Raw genomic sequence first — 20,453 nt, forward strand, 5'->3', positions numbered from 1 at the left:
TGTCTTTCACTTTCAGTCTATGTGTGTCTCTATAGATGAGATGAATTTCTTGTAGGCAGTACATAGCTGGGTCTTGTTTTATAAAATTCATTCATCTAGTCTATACATTTTCAGTGAGGAATTTAGTCCATTTCTATTCAAGGTTATTTTTAATAGGTGAGAACTGTCATTTTATTGATTATTTTCTATTTTTTTTGTATTTCCCTGGCTGGTCTCGAACTCCTGCACTCAAGTGATTCACTTGTCTCATCCTCCCAAAGTGCTGGGATTACAGGCATGAGCCACCAGGCGCAGTCAGCCATTTTGTTCTCAAGCTTAGAGGTTCTTTAATGCTAAATCACTGCCTCCTTTTCAGGTCTAGGTGGAGCCTTAAGCAGAGATTTGCCTCAGCTCTAATAATCTGTGGGAACACTGCCGTTCTGGCATGTGGGAGGTCCCAAAAGGGAATATCTCAGCAGTGTGGAAAGCCTGGCTAGGGGTTCATTCCCAGGGTAGCTGTAGAAGGAAGCTTCTACAGTGTGGTGCTGCTGAGCAGACGCTGATTTGGTGTCTGCTTTGGCTGAGTTACAGAGCAGAGTTTCCAAGGCTGGGGACAGTAGACCCACCTCCCACCTCTGTCCTTAGGGGTATTTCTCCCTTTAAGCACTCTTGGTGCCTCCCGTGGGTTAAGATAGAGGGCAGGGGCCGGGCGCGGTGGCTCACACCTGTAATCCCAGCACTTTGGGAGGCCGAGACGGGCGGATCACGAGGTCAGGAGATCGAGACCATCCTGGCTAACATGGTGAAACCCCGTCTCTACTAAAAAATACAAAAAACTAGGTGGGCGAGGTGGCGGGCGCCTGTAGTCCCAGCTACTCGGGAGGCTGAGGCAGGAGAATGGTGTAAACCCGGGAGGCGGAGCTTGCAGTGAGCTGAGATCCGGCCACTGCACTCCAGCCTGGGTGACAGAGCAAGACTCTGTCTCAAAAAAAAAAAAAAAAAAAAAAAAAAAAAAAAAAAAAAAATGGAGGACAGGTCTCCTGCCAGGGAACCCAAGATAGTGGGGAAACTGGTTGTTCACCTTGATCTTTTTTCCTAGTGTAGAAACAGTGGATTGGGGGAAAATATTCCACAAGTTTGGTGCCCTGCAGAATGGAGGGAGGGGAGTCACAAATGTGGAAGTCGGATTTTCTTACCCTCTGCTCAGAGTTCTTTTCACTTCTCTGTGGCCCTGGGAACTGTTCTGTCTTCATATTTGAGTTATTGGATATTTCTGGTGTTAATCTCTACACTGTATATTTGGTTTTGGTTTTCTGTGGGAGTTGGGGGAGTGAAGCCAGCTTGCTTCTATGACACCATTTTGGAACGGGAAGCTACATTTCCGATTTCTTTGATTTGGAAACATACTGGGTTAAAATTAATGTGGAGTACTGACTGTGTTATCGGGCAACATTGTTTATCATTTAAAAGACCCTTGATCTGGACTACAAGGACGTGAGTAGACACATAGCCTCAGAAAGATTACATAACCTGAACTACAAAACATGGTGTAGGAATTAAGTCTTGGCTGCCATGGGTGGAGTCTTTTGTTACTGAGCATGACAGTTGTGTATGTTGGGAGCTACACTCATAAACTGATATAAGCTATTTTTGCCTGTCCTGTTTGAGGAATGGTCCATACCACCAACCAGACGGTCTTACTCCTTTCAATTGAACTGCCTATTTTGGCGGCTGGAAAGCAACACCTCGATAGTTGTAAGTATTCCCAATAAAGATGAATCTAACTCTTTCATGCTGACATGTTAGATGTCCTTCCTGTTTTTAAAATCCTGGTGCCAAGCTAAAGCTATGTTGTCTTTTGCATGTGAATGTCAATCTGAACTCAGGAAGTATGCTGCTGATCTTACATAGTGGTTGCAAGTAGGAAACAGACATACAATTGAGAAAATCAGCAAAGACACAAATTGATTATTCAAAGAGATTGATACAATTGAAAGTGAAGTTGGGAGTGTCGAGGGGCATTATAACATTTGTTCATGGGAAAGAGAAACCTGTACGTGGGAATAAACTCTGCGTCCATGGCTTGAGGGACAGTAGAGGCATGACAAGCAAAATGTTCAGATAATTATGGGATGAAGACAAATGTGGGATTTTCTGATAATCATGAGATTAATTCCAAAATTTATTGACATTAAGCATATCCATCATTCCAGGGGCTCAACTGCAGGAAGTTCCTACCTATGCCAAATGATTGATTTTGCAAATTGATTTTACCAAAGTGTTAGGGTAGCATCCATCAAATAAATCAAATCCACCTCTATGTCCTCCCAACTTTCTCCATCTCAATTCCATTGTAAGCTCTTCCACAATTTTTTTTCTATCCACTGTTTGCAATTTGAATTAAGTACAACTCTCTTCTGCATCAAAATACGACGTTTTCAGAATTCGTCCTACTTTGTGCCTAGACCCATACTGAATGGCATTTTGGGTTTTCAGCTGCATATCCTCGTGCATATTTGATTAAAACCGTCATCATGTAGTGGAAAGGTTCAGGTTATCCAATGCTACATGACAAACCATCCTAGAACTTAATGGCTGAAAGCAACAACAATAACTTTATTATTACCTCTCACAGTTCTGAGGATTGACCCAGCTCAGCCAGATGGTTCTCAGTTAAGGTCTCTTATGTGATTGAAGAGAATTGGTACTGAGACTGGCATCATCTGAAGCTCGTCACTCCCATATCTGGTGACTCCACCGAGCAACGGTGCAGTTTAGCCAAGCAAAAATAATAGCCAATACATGACAGGAACCATGAGCTTCTGTCAGCCTTTAAGTGTAGCTTCCAAAGCATACAAGTGTTATACTCAGGAACAAGAAACTCCACTGTGGAAAACCAAGGCTTATTTTTTAAACTTTTTTTTCTTTTGTAGTCCAGGTTACACAGTCATCTGGGTCTAAGTGTCCAGTCACAGTCCTTTTAAGTACATACTGAGGGACTTTTTAATGGTAAACAATGTTGCCTGATAACACATTCCATATTAATTTAACCCAGGATGGTTCCAACGAATCAGTGTTGAGAGAAGATCACCTGAGGCCAACTTACGAAGCGGCCCTAAGATCTGTTGAGAACTTTTCCTCCCAGGACTTCCATGGACTTGGATTAACAAGTTTAATATAAGACCACCTGGACCTGTATTACCCAGTAGCCTTCACACCCTAACCCATTGGTCTTTTTTGTCAATTAGTTTTTGTAGGGGTTATAATAGCAATCAATTGTGGGGTCAAGGCTCACTGTAAAATGCAGCAAACATAGCAGTGTATCAATTCACAACAGTTGGTCAAAAGGCCTGCGAGGCGCTCTCTCTGGGGGAATTTTAGCCGATATTCCAGTAGCCAACACTAGACGGCAGTAGGAGACTGCTTAGAAACTGGAGAGCGGCGCCCACCTTGCAGTGCGCAGGCGTCGTCAGTAGAGCTCGCGCAGGCGCATGGGTGAGGCGGCCTTGGCCACCAAGTTTCCGTTTCAGTGGCCGCCTTGGTGTCAGTAGGCGTTGCCACTTCCGGGCGTTCTGGACACTTGTGATGCTGCAGAGTTCATGGCTGAGGTCGCTCCTTGCGTGGGACAAGAATCCTCCGCAATGGTTTGTTTTGGCTGCCCAGGAGGGGTGTCAAGTCGCCGCCTCAGAGTTCCCCGCCTCCAAAATGGAGCTCAGCGAGTCGTGCCTGCCACAGTGCACCTGGTTTTGCAGCCTAAGCGGGTCACTTTAGTGCATCCTCCTCGCGGATTGGAACCTGTTTGCACCCCCATAGCCCGAATGAGACCCAGGTCACACAGGGGCTCAGATGTTCTCCGCCGCCCCTGGCCATGATCCCCCAACCAGCCACCGGAGTTTCCAGGCCTCAGGCGCTTTGGAAACATTTATACGTCGTCGGTGAATGGCAGGTACCTATCTGCTTTGGCTACATCATTGTCTGCACCACTCCTGTCAGCTTGGTTGCAGCCTGGATTTGAATCAGAAACTTTGCATGGTGGATAAGGGTTGTAAATATCCAGATGAAATTGCCCTCATCAAAGGAAGCTCAGATGAGAGATTTCTGCCTAGAAGCCAAAAGTCTCCCCTAAAGGAAAGAGTCAGTTTCAAGTATTTGCAACCTCAGGACAGTGTCAATGTTAGATCACCACAATGCTGCCCATCAAGGAAGAACTCTATTGCTCCCTGGCTTCTCTCCTTGAGCCCTAAACACAGTAGATTCAGAAACTAAGTCAGCAAATGGGGGAAGATTCTTAACCGTGCTAGGTCGGAAATCATGAGTCAGAGGGCCTTCCCTTCCTCGAGTTCAGGCTTCCACTTGACTGCAGATCAGAACTGGAAGAGACAGTGAAAATGTAAGTTTAAATCAAGATTGTCGTTTTCACTTTTATATACGTAAGGCCATTTTAAATGAGTCATGGGCAGATATTTATTAAATAAAATCACCAGAAAAATTAATGGGATTTGACCTAACTTTTATCCTGGGGCGGGGGAAGAACTAGCACTACAGAATACATTTAAGCTGCAAGAGGTGGCTCATGCCTGTAATTCCAGCACTTTAGGAGGCCGAGATGGGAGAATCACTTGAGGCCAGGAGTTTGAGACCATTCTCATCAACATAGCGAGTCAACATAGGGAGACTCCATCTCTATTTATTTTTTAAAATAAAAAAGAATAAATTTAAAAGGAAAGAGGTGTAAAAACGACAGCTACTTAGTAATTAAATTCTGTGAGTCATGGTTTGTTCGTGGGAATGATTCTATTTGAATGTTATAATAATTTTGTTTCTAATTTCAGAAAGTATTTTGGTCCTTCTGATCTAGTCTTTGTATCTTTGTAAATCATGAGATAAAGAAACACCTTTCCAAAAAAGAAGTTGAGATCTTGTGATTCAGGACTTAAGCATTCTGAGTGTCAAGGGGGTGTGGTGTCAGTGTTGAGATGTGTGGCCCTGTCCCTGTTGGTGTTCTTGGTTTGAGACTTACGTCACGAAAGAGTCAGACAGTGTTGACTAGGTAAAGGAGTTCTATGGTGTCTATGGTTTGGTCTCTGGTAATTTTGCTGAGCCAGAAAGGGAATTCCAGCCTTGACGTCCACGGCTGACTCTCCAGGCAGGCTGCCCATTGGTGGGTGGGAGCAGTGCCTGCTGTGCTTTCAGGACTGTGTCCATCACTTCCTGTCCAGGTGGACACTCTAGCGCAGGCTTCCCTTGGTGGATGGGAACCTAGTCTCCCTGTGCATTTACTGCCATGCTCATCATGCACTGGGGATCATCAGCCCACCTTTTAAGCCCAGCCCACAATTGACCAGTTATCTTGTGGGTGATAGTGGAACTGTCTGTGTCGCCAAGCTTCCCACACAACTATCTGCATCTGGTTTGGACTGGCTAAACCAGGCCACACCAAAGGGCAGGGGAGCCTTAGATACAAAACGCTGAAGAGAGAGCCTTAGATACGTAACACTTATTTCAGGTGTGAGGGAGCATGTGAAGGCATCCTGATTGCATCGTTAGGAAGTATTCATTATCGTTATTGCGTTTTTATATGCAACATTTAAACTACTGTCTAACTTATTTTAAAATAATTTTAGACTTACAAAGAAGTTGCAATAATAGTATGGTGAATTGGTGTTTTTCATTCAGCTTCCTCTAATGTTGCATAGCCTTAATAAAATTATTGAAACCAGAAAACTAATATTGACATGATGCTGTTAACTGATCTGCAGACCTTATTTGAGTTTCATCAGTTGTCCCACTGCTGTCCACCTTATGGTGCAATCCAGAATCCAGTGTTGCAATTCATTATTGTGTTTTCTTACTCTCCTCCATTCTGGGATAGTTCTTCCTTAAGGCTTACCTCTCTGGTAAGCCTTGGATGGTCTTGTCTGTGCATTGATGCAGCCTCGCCCTCAGCCAGGAATTTGGGGAAGACTCCACAAGGACATCTGGTGCTTACCTCTGCACAGTTCTTCTTTGATACCATACCTCAGAGACTCTACCCTCACCAGCTGCCCTGAATGTCCTCATTGCTGCAGAACTGCTGTCCTGTGCTCAGATCCCAGCTATCTGCACTGCAGTTGGGAAACTGTTCTTTGGCAAATAACTTGTTTATCTAAGGGCTCACCCTGTAAATGTCCATCCCCTCAGGAATTGCAGTCTTGTGCTACCTGTTGTCTGGTACCTAAACACAGTGACTTCATATGTTTTATTCAGTGTGCAGTTTTATAGTTGTTAATGTCAAGAGAGCTAGTCTGGTTTCAGTTAACATGATCATGGCTAGAAATGGGAGAATCCTCACTTTCATCTCGAAGTCTATTTTAGCAGAGTATACACTTCTACATTGGCTGTTTCATTCTTTCACTCTTTAATGAGGAAATTCCTTATTAGTACTATTCATGTCCTTGGTTAGCAGACCAGTCATGCTTTCAGGAGTTCAGTTTTCACACCATCTTCTCTTCGGTTCAAATTACTATTACTTTCTTTTTCTGTTTCCCCATACCTGGCTCCATGAAAATGTATTTATTATCACATTTTAGTGTGAGGAGGCCATTAAGGGGGGATATTTGTGAAAGAATATAGGCAAACTGTTACTTAGAATGTCTTCAGTTCTGTAAGGTGTTTGGCATGTAAGGTGCTTGGCCTACATATTTCTTTGAAATTAGTACACAGTCATAAAACTTTAAATAATCAGTATACAGATTGTTCTGTTAGAAGAAGCACTTGTGTTTTCCATGTTTCTGTTTCTACTTGTGAGTCATATTTCTGTTGCTGAGATAACCTATTATTATATCCTATTTTACTTATAATACGTTTTGTAAGAAAGAAAGACTGATGTCACTCATTGTAGGTGTAAAACAGGCTTACTATGAAATGAAAGCCTTTGTTCAACTTAGAGTCCTATTGTTTCTGTTTTCATACTCTTGTTGCTAATACACAGAAGAAGCAGCTACAAGAGCTGGAAGATGACTCTGTACACTTAATGTCTTCAGTTGAAAGAATTATTCAGCTAAAGAAACACAGTCATTAGCTATGGAATTTGAGAGCCTCAGCAGTTTCAATGACAAATACAAAAGTATTTTTAAAAAATGAACTCAAACAGTGTGATAAATTTTTATATAAAAATAAAGTTTCAATTTATGTTTTGTTTTAATGCCTTTCTGAATTACTGGTTAGACTAAAATCTGTAAAAATGCAATGTATTAAGTGCATATACCATAATCAAAAGTTTGAAGTGTCACATTTCTTCTATAATGGGGAGAAATTAAGCACATTTGGTAAACATTTTTTATATTCAAACCTGGATTTTAAGATAAGTTAAATAATTACTTTCAATCACTGTCAAGGCTCTTGATTCACATTTTGGGGTTGTTTCTTTTCTTAACGCAAGACTAACTTTGTGTTGTTGTTTTTTAGAGATTGGGGTCTTGTTCTGTCACCTAGGCTGGCCTGCAGTGGTGTGGTGATGGCTCACTGCACCCTCAAACTCCTGGGCTCAAGCGATTCTTCTGCCTCAGTCTCCTGAGTAACTGGGACTATAGGCACGCACCACCACTCCTGACTAATCAAAAAAAAAAAAATATTTTTTGGGCCAGGCACGGTGGCTCATACCTGTAATCCCAACATGTAGGGAGGCTGAGACGGGTGGATCACTTGAGGTTGGGAGTTTGAGACCAGCCTGGTCAACATGGTGAAACCCTGCCTTTACCAAAAAATACAAAAATTAGCTGGGCTTGGTGATGTGTGCTGGTAGTCCCAGCTACTCGGGAGGCTAAGGTGGGAGAATCACTTGAACTTGGGCAGCTGAGGCTGCAGTGAGCTGAGATTGCACCACTGTGCTCTAGTACTCCAGCCTGGGTGACAGAGTGAGACCCTGTCTCAAAAAAAAAATTTTTTTTTTGTAGAGATGGGATCTCACTGTGTTGCCTAGGCATTTCTTGAACTCCTGGCCTCAAATTATCCTACTGCCTCAGCCTCCCAAAGTGCCAGGATTACAGGTGTGAGCCACCATGCCTGTCTGTAATACCTAATTTTTGACCATTTCTTGAAATTGGTATTTTATCAGATAATCTAAGTTATAATGCAGTTGATCTTTTAAAAGGACACACTGTCTCTCTAAGTAGAAATGACTCCAAAATGTTTTTGGGAAGTTTGATACTTTTTTTTTTTTTTGAGACGGAGTCTCACTCTGTTGCCCAGGCTGGAGTACAGTGGCCGGATCTCAGCTCACTGCAAGCTCCGCCTCCCGGGTTCACGCCATTCTCCTGCCTCAGCCTCCCGAGTAGCTGGGACTACAGGCGCCCGCCGCCTCGCCCGGCTAGTTTTTTGTATTTTTTAGTAGAGACGCAGTTTCACCAGGTTAGCCAGGATGGTCTCGATCTCCTGACCTCGTGATCCGCCCGTCTCGGCCTCCCAAAGTGCTGGGATTACAGGCTTGAGCCACCGCGCCCGGCCTAGTTTGATACTTTTTATGTCTAAGGTAGCCTCAACCAGAAAAGTGACAATTTAAAATTGACAAAATTATATTTTTAAAACTTCAAAATGATAAATAATTTTTAACTAATAAAGTTCACCTCAAGCTAATAAACTTAAGTCTGTAAGGAAATTAAAATTAAATATTAGTTTAATAACAACTAAATATTTACTAGAAGCTGCCTCTCTTTATTGGTAATTTATTTTTACTTATAAAATTTTCTGAAGATCTTTGCTTAAAGACCTTGATATTTGAAGCAGTTGGACAATTGATGAGGAAATTGCTTTTAATTATGAAAACCTCAGGTTTATAAAATGCATCTATTAATACTTTCTATAATGGTGATCAAAATATAAAACTTAATAAGACATTAATAATATCTCACTGGAAGTGTATATGGGTTTCTGAGCAATTAAAACATTCATAAGCAGAATAAAATGCATTCTCAGAAAACTAGAAATATCAGGGAACTTGCTTAACTTTGTAAAAGGCATCTACAAAAATCCTACAGCTAACATCATATTTAATGGTAAAGATGGAATGTTTTCCTCCTAAGGTCGGGAACAAGGCAAGGGAGTCTATTTTCACCACTTCTATTCATTTTTGTACGGGAAGTCCTAACTAGTGTAATGAGGCAAAAACGCATACAGATTGGAAAATAAGTGATGAACTGTCTATTCACAGACATTATTGCCGATGTAGAAAATCCCAGGGAATCTATAAAGAATTCATAGGACAAATAAATAAGGTTAGCAAGTTCACAGACTACCAAGTCAATTAATATAAAGTAATAAAATATATTTCTATAGACTATAAACAATCGTCTGTGGAACAATTCACATTTGAATTGTTCACTGTCTGTCTCTTTGAACAATTCAAATTTGAAATTAAAAGCAATTTAAAAGGGTATCAAAAATTAAATATCTATGCCTGAATCAAACAAAATGTGTGTGGATCTGTATGCGGAAAAGTTCAAAAACTGGGACATAAAGATCTAAATCAATGGAGAGATATACTGTAGCCATGGACTGGAAGACTCATTGTTAGATGTCAGTATTCTTCACCTTGATATGTACATTCAAAGCAAACCTAACAGCCTGGGAGGATTTTTTTTGGGGGGGAGTCATATTGTAAAGCTGATTCTCAAATGTGTAAGGAAAGGCAAAAGAACTAGAATAGCCAAGACAATTTTGTAAAAGAAGAACCAAGTTTAGGGACCTGATTCTGAGGCTTTTATAAAGGTGTAGTAATCAAGATGGTATCTTATTGGTGAATGGAAGAACATACAGATCGATGGAACGTAATGGAATATCCAGAAATAGACCCACACAAAAATGGCCAATTGAGTTTTCCTTTTTAATCAAAAGTAAGAAAATTTATTTTGCAGAGGGGTTGGTTTAAAAAAATATTTAGATTGATTTTATTGGATAAGCAGTGTATGAATATATGTGTTCTATTCAAAATGATAGAAGTCTATAGAGCTAAAAGTGAAAGTCTCCATTACCTCACCCCAATCAGTTTTTGTTTTGTTGTAATTTTGTTTTTTTATTTTTCTTTTTTTTCTGTTTTTAAATTTTATTTTAAGTTCTTGGATACATGTGCAGGATGTGCAGGTTTGTTACATAGGTAAACATGTGCCATGGTGGTTTGCTGCACCTATCAACCCATCACCTAGTATTAAGCCCTTCATGCATTAGCTATTTATCCTGATGCTTTCCCTTTCTCTGCCCCCACTGACAGGCCCCAGTGTGTGCTATTCCCCTCTCTGTGTCCATATGTTCTAACTGTTCAGCTCCCACTTATGAGTGAGAACATGCAGTGTTTGGTTTTCTGTTCCTGTGTTAGTTTGCTGAGGATAATGGCTTCCAGCTTCATCTATGTCCCTGCAAAGGACATGATCTCATTCCTTTTATGGCTGCATAGTATTCCATAGTGTATGTGTGCCGTGTTTTCTTTATCTAGTCTATCATTGATGGACATTTGGGCTGATTCCATGTCTTTGCTATTGTGAATAGTGCTGCAGTAAACATACGTGTGCATGTATCTTTTTAATAGAATAATTTATATTCCTTTGTGTTTATACCCAGTAATGGGAATGCTGGGTCAAATGGTACTTCTAGTTCTAGATCCTTGAGGAATTGCCACTGTTTTCCACAACTGTTGAACTAATTTACATTCCCACCAATAGTATAAAAGCATTCCTGTTTCTCCACAGCCTTGCCAGCAACCGTTGTTTCTTGACTTTTTAAATAATCACCATTTTGACTGGCATGATATGGCATCTTGTGATTTTGATTTGCATTTCTCTAATGATCAGTGATGTTGAGCTTTTTTTTCATATGTTTGTGTGTCACATAAATGTCTTCTTTTGAGAATTGTATGTTCATATCCTTTGCCTACTTTTTGATTTTTTTTTTTTCTTGTAAATTTGTTTAAGTTCCTTGTAGATTCTGGATATTAGACCTTTGTCAGATGAATAGATTGCAAAAACATTCTCCCATTCTGTAGTTTGTCTGTTCACTCTGATGATAGTTTCTTTTGCTGTGCAGAAGGTCTTTAATTAGGTCCCATTTGTCAATTTTGCTTTTGTTGCAACTGCTTTTGGTGTTTTGGTCATGAAATATTTTTCCATGCCTATGTCCTGAATGGTGTTGCCTAGATTTTCTTCTAGAGTTTTAATAGAAGTTTTTGGGTTTGGGGTTTTACATTTAAGTCTCTAATCCATCTTGAGTTAATTTTTGTGTAAGATGTAAGGAAGGGGTCCAGTTTCAATTTTATGCATATGGCTAGCCAGTTTTCCCAGCACCATTTATTAAATAGGGAATCCTTTCCCCATTTCTTGTTTGTGTCAGGTTTGTCAAAGATCAGATGGTTATAGATGTGTGGACTTATTTCTGAGATCTCTATTCTGTTCCAATGGTCTGTGTGTCTGTTTTGGTACCAGTACCATGTTGTAGGCTTGTAGTATAGTTTGAAGTCAGGTAGAGTTTATATAATGGTTTAGTCAGGATGGCAAAACCAGGTATCCAAAGGAGAAGGTACCTAACCATGCCTAGGAAGGAAAGGAGTTGTTTCGTAGAAGGGGTTGGGGTTTGAGAGATTAGCCGGATACGATCAGCAGGGAGAGCACGTGTGTTTTCATGAAGAAAGATGCCAAGATAGGTAACGGATGAGGAAGAAATTTGGGCTTTAGAGGGTGATACACGATATCCTTTTGAGAACAGATGTTGGAGGAGCAGGAGGGTGTCCTGTTGGGAAGATTTGTAGGATGGGCTATAAAGTAGAGGGTTGTCAAAATACTGAATAAGGTAAGAAGCAGATGGATGGAAAGAAAGTAAATCATGAGAAAGGGCTTGACTGAAGTAATGGGGGCTGTCCCTGAAGCCTTGTGGCAGTACAGCCCAGGTAAGTTGCTAGGACTGATGGGTGTCAGGGTCAGTCCAAGTGAAAGTGAAGAGAGGCTGGGATGAAGGGTGTAAAGGAATAGTAAAGAAAGCATGTTTGAGATCCAGAACAGAATAATGGGTTGTGGAGGGAGGTATTGAGGATAGGAGAGTATATGGGTTTGTCACCACGGGGTGGATAGGCAAGACAATTTGGTTGATAAGATGAAGATCTTGGACCAGCCTGTAAGACTTGTCCGGTTTTTGGACAGGTAGGACAGGAGAGTTGTAAGGAGAGTTTGTAGGCTTTTAAGAGGCCATGTTGTAACAGGCTGGTGATAACAGGCTTTAACCTTTTTAAAGCCTGCTGTAGGATGGGATATTGGCATTGAGCAGGGTAAGGGTGATTAGGTTTTAATGGGATGATAAGGGGTGCATGATTGGTTGCCAAGGAGGGAGTAGAGGTATCCCGTACTTGTCGATTAAGGTAGGGAGATACAAGGGGAGGATGTGAAGGAGGCTTTGAACTGGGGAAAAGGGTGGCAGTGAGGTGTGGTTGTAGCCCAGGAATAGTCAGGGTAGCAGATAATTTAGTAAAAATGTCTTGACCTAATAAGGGAACTGGGCGGGTGCGGATAACTAAAAAGGAACGCATAAAAGAATGTTGTCCAAGTTGGCACCAGAGTGGGGGAGTTTTGAGGGGTCTAGCAGCCTGGCTGTCAATACCCACAACAGTTGTGGAGGTAAGGGAAACAGGCCCTTGGAAAGAAGGTAATGTGGAGTGGGTAGCCTCCATATTGATTAAGAAAGGGATGGACTTACCCTTCACTGTAAGAGTTACCCAAAGCTCTTGATGGTCCAGGAGGTTTCCACGGTGATCAGGCAGCATCAGTCTTCAACCACTAAGCTGAGAAGATCTGGGAAGGAGTCAGTCAGTCTTGGGTCAGAGTTTCAGGGGCTCTGGGAGTGGCTGCTGGGCAAGTTGGACAGTCCGATTTCCAGTGGGGTCCCACACAGATGGGACACAGCTTAGGAGGAATCCCAGGCTGCAGGCATTCCCTGGCCCAGTGGCCAGATTTCCAGCACTTGAAGCAAGATCCTGGGGGAAGAGGTCCTGGAGGAATGCCTGACCGCTGCAATTTAGGTGTTTCAAAGTTCTTGTGTGCTGGAGATGTAGCTGGGCTTTCTCTCACAGTGGAGGCAAGTAATTGCAACTCAGAAATACATTGCCACTTGGCTGCCTCTTTTTTTTATTATTGTACACCTTGAAGGCGAGGTTAATTAAGTCCTGTTGTGGGGTTTGAGGGCTGGAATCTAATTTGTGGAGCTTTTTCTAATGTCGGGAGTGGATTGGGTAATAAAATGCATATTGAGAATAAGACGGCCTTCTGGCCCCTTTGGGTCTAAGGCAGTAAAGCATCTAAGGGTTGTTGCCAAATGGGCCATGAACTGGGCTGGATTTTTATATTTGGTAAAAAAGAGCCTAAATGCTAACTGATTTGGGAATGGTCTGATAGAGAAAAAGGAGCATTAATCTTGACTGTTCCTTTAGCTCCAGCCACCTCTTTAAGAGGAAATTGTTGGGCAGGTGGGGGAGGGCTAGTTATGGTATGAAACTGTAAGCCAGACCAGGTATGAAAAGGGCAGGTGAAAGAAAGATTATAGGGCTGGGGAGCGGAGGCTGAGGAAGAATTGGGACCTGCCTCGGCCTGGCGAGGAGCAGCCTGGGGAGGAGGGGAGAGGTCAGATGAGTCTGTAGAAAAGGAGGATTCAAAGAACTCAGAACTTGAGGTGGAAACTGAAGGAACAGACAGGAGAGAAGGAAGAAAGATTTGGGATGAGTCACATTGGGAGCAGAGACTAGGGAGGGACCAATGTGTAAAAGAATGCCTGGATGTCAGGCACCTGAGACCGTTTGCCCATTTTTCAACAAAAATTATTTAGGTCTTGTAGAATGGAGAAATCAAAAATGCCATTTTCTGGCCATTTAGAGCCATTATCAAGGTTGTATTGGGGCCAAGCAATGTTGCAGAAGAAAATAAAATGCTTAGGTTTTAGGTCAGGTGAGAATTGAAGAGGGTTTAAGTTCTTGAGAACACAGGCTAAAGGAGAAGAAGGAGGAATGGAGGGTGAATGTTTGCCCATAGTGAAGGAGGCAAGCCCAGAGAAAAGAGACGGTAGAGACATGGAGGAGGTGGGGTGGTACTTGCCACCCAGGGGAGGTGGTACTTGCCACCAAGGTGAGGGATCAAGGCAGGCATTCCCACAGTGATCAGACACCTCTGAAATGTGGGTTAATAATCAGGCAAGCATCCCCACAGTGATTAAACACCATGGGAAGACTGTCTTCCTGAATGCGTGACCAGCGCTGGAGTTTTGAGTTTATGGATAAAAGATGTGTCCTTTGTCTCTACCAGAAAGGGAAAGGAACTAAAATTAAGGAAAGGGGAGATTGAAGGGTGGAGGGATAGCGAGAGAGATTGGAGAAGATAGTGAAAAGACGACTTACCTGATTTGAAATTGGTGAGATGTTCCTTGGGCTGGTTGGTCTGAGGACCCAAGGTGGTAGGTGGATCTCCTCATGGAGTGAGGGTGAGGACAGGGGACTGATCTCCTGAAGGGTCTTCAGCACCAAATGTCACATGCATCCATGTGAAGAGACCACCAAACAGGCTTTGTGTGAGCAATAAAGCTTTTTAATCACCTGGTTATGGGCAGGCTGAGCCTGAAAAGAGGGTCAGCAAAGGGTGGTGGGATTATCATTAGTTCTTATAGGTTTGGAATAGGCAATGGAGTTAGGAGCAATTTTTTGTGGGCAGGGGGTGGATCTTACAAAGTACATTCTCAAGGGTGGGGAGAATATTACAAAATACCTTCTTAATGGCAGGGGAGAATATTACAAATTACCTTCCCAAGGATAAGGAGAGTGTATCATACAAAGTATGATTCATAAGGGTGGGGAATATCACAAAGTACATTATCGCAAGGGCAGGGAGGGTATATTGTCACAAAGTCAGTTGATCAGTTAGGGTGGGGCAAGAACAAATCATAATGGTGGAATATCATCAGTTAAGGCAGGAATTGGCTATTGTCACTTCTTTTGTGGATCTTCAGTTGCTTCAGGCCATCTGAATGTATACCTGCGGGTCACAGGAGATATGATGGCTTAGCTTGGGCTCACAGGCCTGACACTAATACCTGTAAGTTTCTGTTTTTCATCTGAGCTGCATAACAAAGGTCACAGGACATGCTCGAGTGATCCTAGATTGTAGCCATCTAGGCACCACAGCAAAGGACATAAGTTTGGGCAAGACTCCTTTAGCAAAAGCTAGATAACAGCCGTAGGGGCCACAGAGCAAGAGACATATATAAACCTGAGTTATGAGCCTGTCACTGTTTGATAAACTGCCTTTGTTCTTCTTCTTTACATTCACTTTTATGCCACTCAGAAGAAGGTATATAAGCAAGACCCTGTCTTTGTTCAGGGCCCAGTTTTTGGACATTAAGTCTGCTGGGTCTGAATGCACTCAATAAAGATCCTCCAATATTTCACCCTGAGGTCTCTCTGATCCTCCTGGTTTCTGCAACAACACAATCACTCACTGCCTTTTTTGGCTGGGGATGGGAGCTCCCCTTGCCCCCTGTGGCTCTCCAGGATTGGTTTTAGGATACATCAAAAACTGTAATGTTACACTTTCATATTCTCATTGCTTATTTCATATCAGTGGCTGAAATTTTCCCAAATAGTTTAGTATACAGTAAAAGTGGCAATGTAGAGTTTACTTAATGGACTTAAGTTATAATTAGGAACTACTTTTATTTACAGAGAATCCATAAAATATAACTTTTTTCCTATTTTATCCTTAGGCTATGCAAAAAGTTGTTCAACCTTTACTGTAGGTGTTTAAGCATGCAAATACAGTTTATAGTGGAGATACCTTCTGACAAGAAGTAAACACCCAGAAGTGATTTTGGTCTTCATTAGAACTCATTATTATTTGTCTATTTTCCAAGATGATATGATATACCATGTTCACTTACATTTTAAACTTCTGTTTATATATGTAATTCAAATAACAATTATTTTACTTCTACAATTAATGTTTCACTCTGTATTTAAATTTCCTGTAAGAAAGACTCCTTGATTTAATAATGAGGAGCTTTATTATTTTTTTTAAATATGGTGACATGTTTCTGTATAATTGTGTGCAATTTTTTTACCTCCAGCAACATAAATACTGAGTCATTTATTCTTTATTGCTCATACCCCAGGGTAGTTGTTGAGTTATCTTACATGATGTAAATACTGTCTTTTGCAGTACTTCATACTCTTCGTTTGTTTTGTTATAGCCAGAACATTATAAAATCCAGTTCTTAGATCAGACATATGTTGAAAGTAACCCTTTTTCCACTTGAATTGTTAAATTGTTTACTCTAGGGTCTTTACTCCTATAACTTGCAGTGCTATTCTTTGTTCCAGCACATTGGATGTCACCTCTATATCAGTTGGTCCTGTCCCAATAGTGGCAGAATGATATCAAAAAGTGAAGGTCTCAGTGTAATATGAAGTCTTCAGTTTTGTTTTTTTTTTTTTTTTTTGGTTTTTTTTTTTTGAGATGGAGTCTTGCGCTGTCGCCCAGGCTGGAGTGCAGTGGTGCAATCTCGGCTCACTGCAAGCTCCGCCTCCCAGGTTCATGCCATTCCCCTGACTCAGCCTCCTGAGTAGCTGGGACTGCAGGCACCCACCACCATGCCCGGCTAATTTTTTGTATTTTTAGTAGAGACGGGGTTTCACCGTGTTAGCCAGGATGGTCTCGATCTCCTGACCTTGTGATCCGCCCGTCTCGGCCTCCCAAAGTGTTGGGATTACAGGCGTGAGCCACCGCGCCCGGCCGAAGCCTTCAGTTTTTAAAAGTAGTATGTATATCTGTTGGATATTCTGGTGGTAGTCTCAAAAGGATGACCTGATAACCTCACAGGCATCTTTAGTTAATGGGACAACACTGAGAAGTATTCATGTGGCAATAAAAAGGAATAGAAGAGTTAAGCAATGAACCACCCACACTGCTCTGTGAGCATAATGGATGTGATCACACCCACATTGCCAAGTGTCTCTGCCAAAACATATGGAAATACATCTTTCTTCTAGCATTCATGCCTCATTAATGGCTGTGACTCTTTCACAGTCATGGTGTCCGTGTATAAGATGCAAATGGCTATGATCAGATGAGTGACATCTTCATTGAGAAGCTCAACAGGTATTGTTATGAGCATAGATACCAATCAGGTTTACTGCCAGCCCTCTAGCTGAGACTGGTGTTAACATGTGTATCTAATCCTAGATGATCAATTGAGCCACCGACTAACACAAAAACAAGTTTTGCTATTAGAAAAATCTATTAATAGAAACCCAAACCTCACCATTATGAAGTATATCCTTGTAACAAACCTGTAAATGTACACCCCAAGTCTGTACAAATAAAAAATAAAAATAAAAAATATTACATATGATGAAGCAGTGAAACATAAAACTTTGTTACATGGAACTTTTCCTGTTGCATTCAAAACTGCTTCATTAAATAGTCCTCCAGAATAGACTCTACAACTTTCAAAGCTAGGAGAAATTGGAGTGACCAGTTTATTCCTTTTATGAAGATTTATCCCTGAGATGCTGAGCATCTATGTGTCAGAAGCTCCCATCTAACTTTCAAAAGGCAGTTTAATTTCCAATAATACTAATTCAACAAAACTGAGAGTTTACATTAAGCAATCTAACTAATAGGCAAGTATTCTTTGTTGTGCTTCACATTTATTTTGGAGGTCCAAGATCTGCAATTATGACAAAAACCACCAACACCACCACCTGAGGGTACATTCTGTTTGGCCTTAAATAATTATAGTGGCCCCCACCCCATGTCAGCAATTGGTTTCAGAGTGAACTAGTGACCCTGTTTTTCCAATGAGAAAGGAAAAAAGCTATGGGGCTTCTAGGAAGGTCCCTCCTTCCTAAGAAAAAGACTGAGAATCTCTTTGGATCTCTGGACATTGCTGTGTTTGGATGTGATACCAAAACTGTTGCATCCGTGTGCCAGGAGCCTGGAGGTGAAACCAGTACAGTCACGACCACAAAGCCGAGATGAACACAAGCTGGGACCTTGAGGACATGGATGAGCAGCTGAATCAAGCAGCCCTGAAAGTTGTTTGACCTTAGAACTTCCAAATATATTAGAGAACAGATTTTCTGATAGCTTAAGCCTGGGGAGCAGGAGTGGGAGTAGACAGCCTGTCACTGTGATTGCTGCCAATGGCTGAAAGTGATTTGGAAGAATCATCACATTCTGGATGTAATGTAATGTTTTGGTTTGGTTTTTACAAATCTGCTATCAAATTGATGATGTGGCTCATACTTAGTGATGGTGTCAAGGAAATACAGTACATTAGAGCTGCTGCTCAGAATGGAAAGGTACATTTTAGGGAAGAGGTCAATTCCTTCAAAACACTTGTAAGTTTGTTTTAATACTAATTGAAATACAAATGGAATTTTCTTGGAAAAAAGAAAAAGTCCATTAATAAATTGAGAGAGAATTTCTTTTTGGGTGCACCCATAGGAGAAAAATCCCCATTGCATTCCATCTTTTCATCAGGGCAGCAATAAATATCGTGACTAAAACACAGCAGTCATAGAGTGTGTGAAATACATCTGAGATGAGACCCAGACTGCTGGTCAACACATCATAGAATGATTCTACAGAGGCAAAAAGCATTCCGTCCTCTCTTAGAGGGAGATGAAAAGACATTGGTAGACAAAATGAAGACCTAGCACTCACTACCACTCCTCCAGACAGAATGTGTTCTGCACTTTCCTGGTATGCCGTTTTGTTCAGACTGTTGTTGGATGTATTCAACAATTTCCAAAGCACTAACAAAAATGGGAAAGGATCAATTGTGGGGACATTTGGAAACTTCCATTTTGACTGAACAAATGGATTCCATGTAATCCAGGATTACGACAAAGAAGATAAGCATTGTGGAAGGCATAAAGAGAGAAAACCAAGATTTATCTTTAATGTCAGTTGTCACAGGAAAGATAATGACCCATGGGCACAAGAGAAGCGGGAAATAAGATGGGATAAAGCTTGAAGACTTTTGGCTCCACTGATGTCTATAGAGAGCTTTCTGGGAGCTGTATGAAAACCAACTTTACACCACAAAGCCAAGACTAGCAATAATATTCCATGCTTGTTATCTGCCATGCCTAAGAAGGCAATGGTTGTGTAAAGCATGTAAGTTAGAGCCCTGGACTATCCTAATTAAATAGGATGTTCAGCCGTTTTTGCCTTGAGATCATCACTGTCAAAAAGCAGCAACAAATAGATGACAGCAATAATGAAGAAAGCAGTCCCCTGTATTGAAGTTCTGCTCTGTGTTACAAAAAGAGCTTGGTTTATGGCTGTATTTCTCAGAGATGAGAGACAAAATACACAGACAAAATATACAGACAATGGCCAGACCACATATAAAAACAGAACTCTGACTCATGCCCTACAGCTACCTGCCTAGGAAATCAACCCACTTTTCTACAATAAATAGCCCAGGAAGCCACTTGCTGTAAGTCACACTTGTAGGAAGTCAGACTATCTCTAGTAACAATCCAGGAAACTAAACAATAACTCCAGTAACAGTCAGCTCCAAATGGCCAGGACTTGATTAATAACTGACAGCTTCCCAAATTTTTGTTCCTGTTTCTAACTTAGGAGCAACCTAGGAAAGCCAAATATGTACCCTAAACCAATCACATAGGATGCCGTACATGTAGTTAGCTATCCTCAGCTTCCCCATGCCAACAGCCTCGACTCAGGGAACATGTGAAAAAAAGGATGATACCTTTTCCACTGTAAAGCTTTCCTACTGCTCGGCTGGCCTTTGAGTCTCTCCCAAAATGGAAGTGATGGTGGCTGACTTATTTGTTGTAGAATAGATGGCCTTTGCTTTCTCATCTGGTTAGTCTTTATTTTCACAGAAGTTATTGGTGAGCTCCATTTATTAAAGTCATGGGTGCTGATATGGTTTGGCTCTGTTTCCCCACCCAAATCTTACCTTGAATTACCACACGTGTTAGGGAGGGATCTGATGGGAGGTGATTGGATCATGGGGGCAGTTTCCCTCATGCTTTTCTCGTGATAGTGAGTGAGTTCTCACGAGATCTGATGGTTAAAAAGTGTGGCACTTTCTCCCTCTCTCTCGCCTGCCACCATGTAAGATATGCCTTGGTTCCCCTTCATCTTCTGCCATGATTGTAAATTTCCAGAGACCTTCCCAGCCAAGCAGAACTGTGAGCCAATTAAACCTCTTTTCTTTATAAATTACCCAGCCTTAGGCAGCTCTTCATAGCACTGTGAAAACTGACTAATACAAGTGCTTTTTGAATATGCAGATTCCTGGACTCCCCACAGATTTACAGAATCAAAATCCCTGGGAGTGAGGCCCAGGAATTTGCATTTTCATCCATAGCCCTAGTGGCTCTCATGCATACTAATAGTGAGGACCAGTGTCCTAGAATATTTGGTGATTGTCTTTCTTTGGCTTTT

General features: G+C 41.5%; 2 long non-coding RNA genes and 1 pseudogene across 4 annotated transcripts in view; 1 reads left to right on the forward strand and 2 right to left on the reverse strand.

Annotated features, from left to right (window-relative positions):
- The first annotated feature begins 1,998 nt into the window (after positions 1-1,998).
- Positions 1,999-20,453, forward strand: part of LOC144337202 (uncharacterized) — a 74,553-nt gene continuing 56,098 nt past the window's right edge. The window contains exon 1 of one of the 3 annotated variants that reach the window (XR_013409943.1): positions 1,999-3,925. This is a non-coding gene — a long non-coding RNA (uncharacterized LOC144337202). Of the gene's footprint in view, positions 4,370-20,453 lie in introns of all 3 variants that reach the window. The other 2 variants (XR_013409940.1, XR_013409941.1) reach the window with 2 other exon arrangements.
- On the reverse strand, positions 2,146-19,968 carry LOC144337203 (uncharacterized). The gene is made up of 4 exons (XR_013409944.1): positions 19,750-19,968; positions 14,375-14,590; positions 12,688-12,964; positions 2,146-4,349 (listed from the first exon to the last, which is right to left on the reverse strand). It is a non-coding gene; the product is annotated as an uncharacterized LOC144337203 (long non-coding RNA).
- On the reverse strand, positions 14,985-19,704 carry LOC100429454 (proton-coupled zinc antiporter SLC30A5 pseudogene; annotated as a pseudogene).

The sequence above is a fragment of the Macaca mulatta genome, chromosome 19 (assembly GCF_049350105.2).
Source record: "Macaca mulatta isolate MMU2019108-1 chromosome 19, T2T-MMU8v2.0, whole genome shotgun sequence".
Classification (NCBI taxonomy): domain Eukaryota; kingdom Metazoa; phylum Chordata; class Mammalia; order Primates; family Cercopithecidae; genus Macaca; species Macaca mulatta.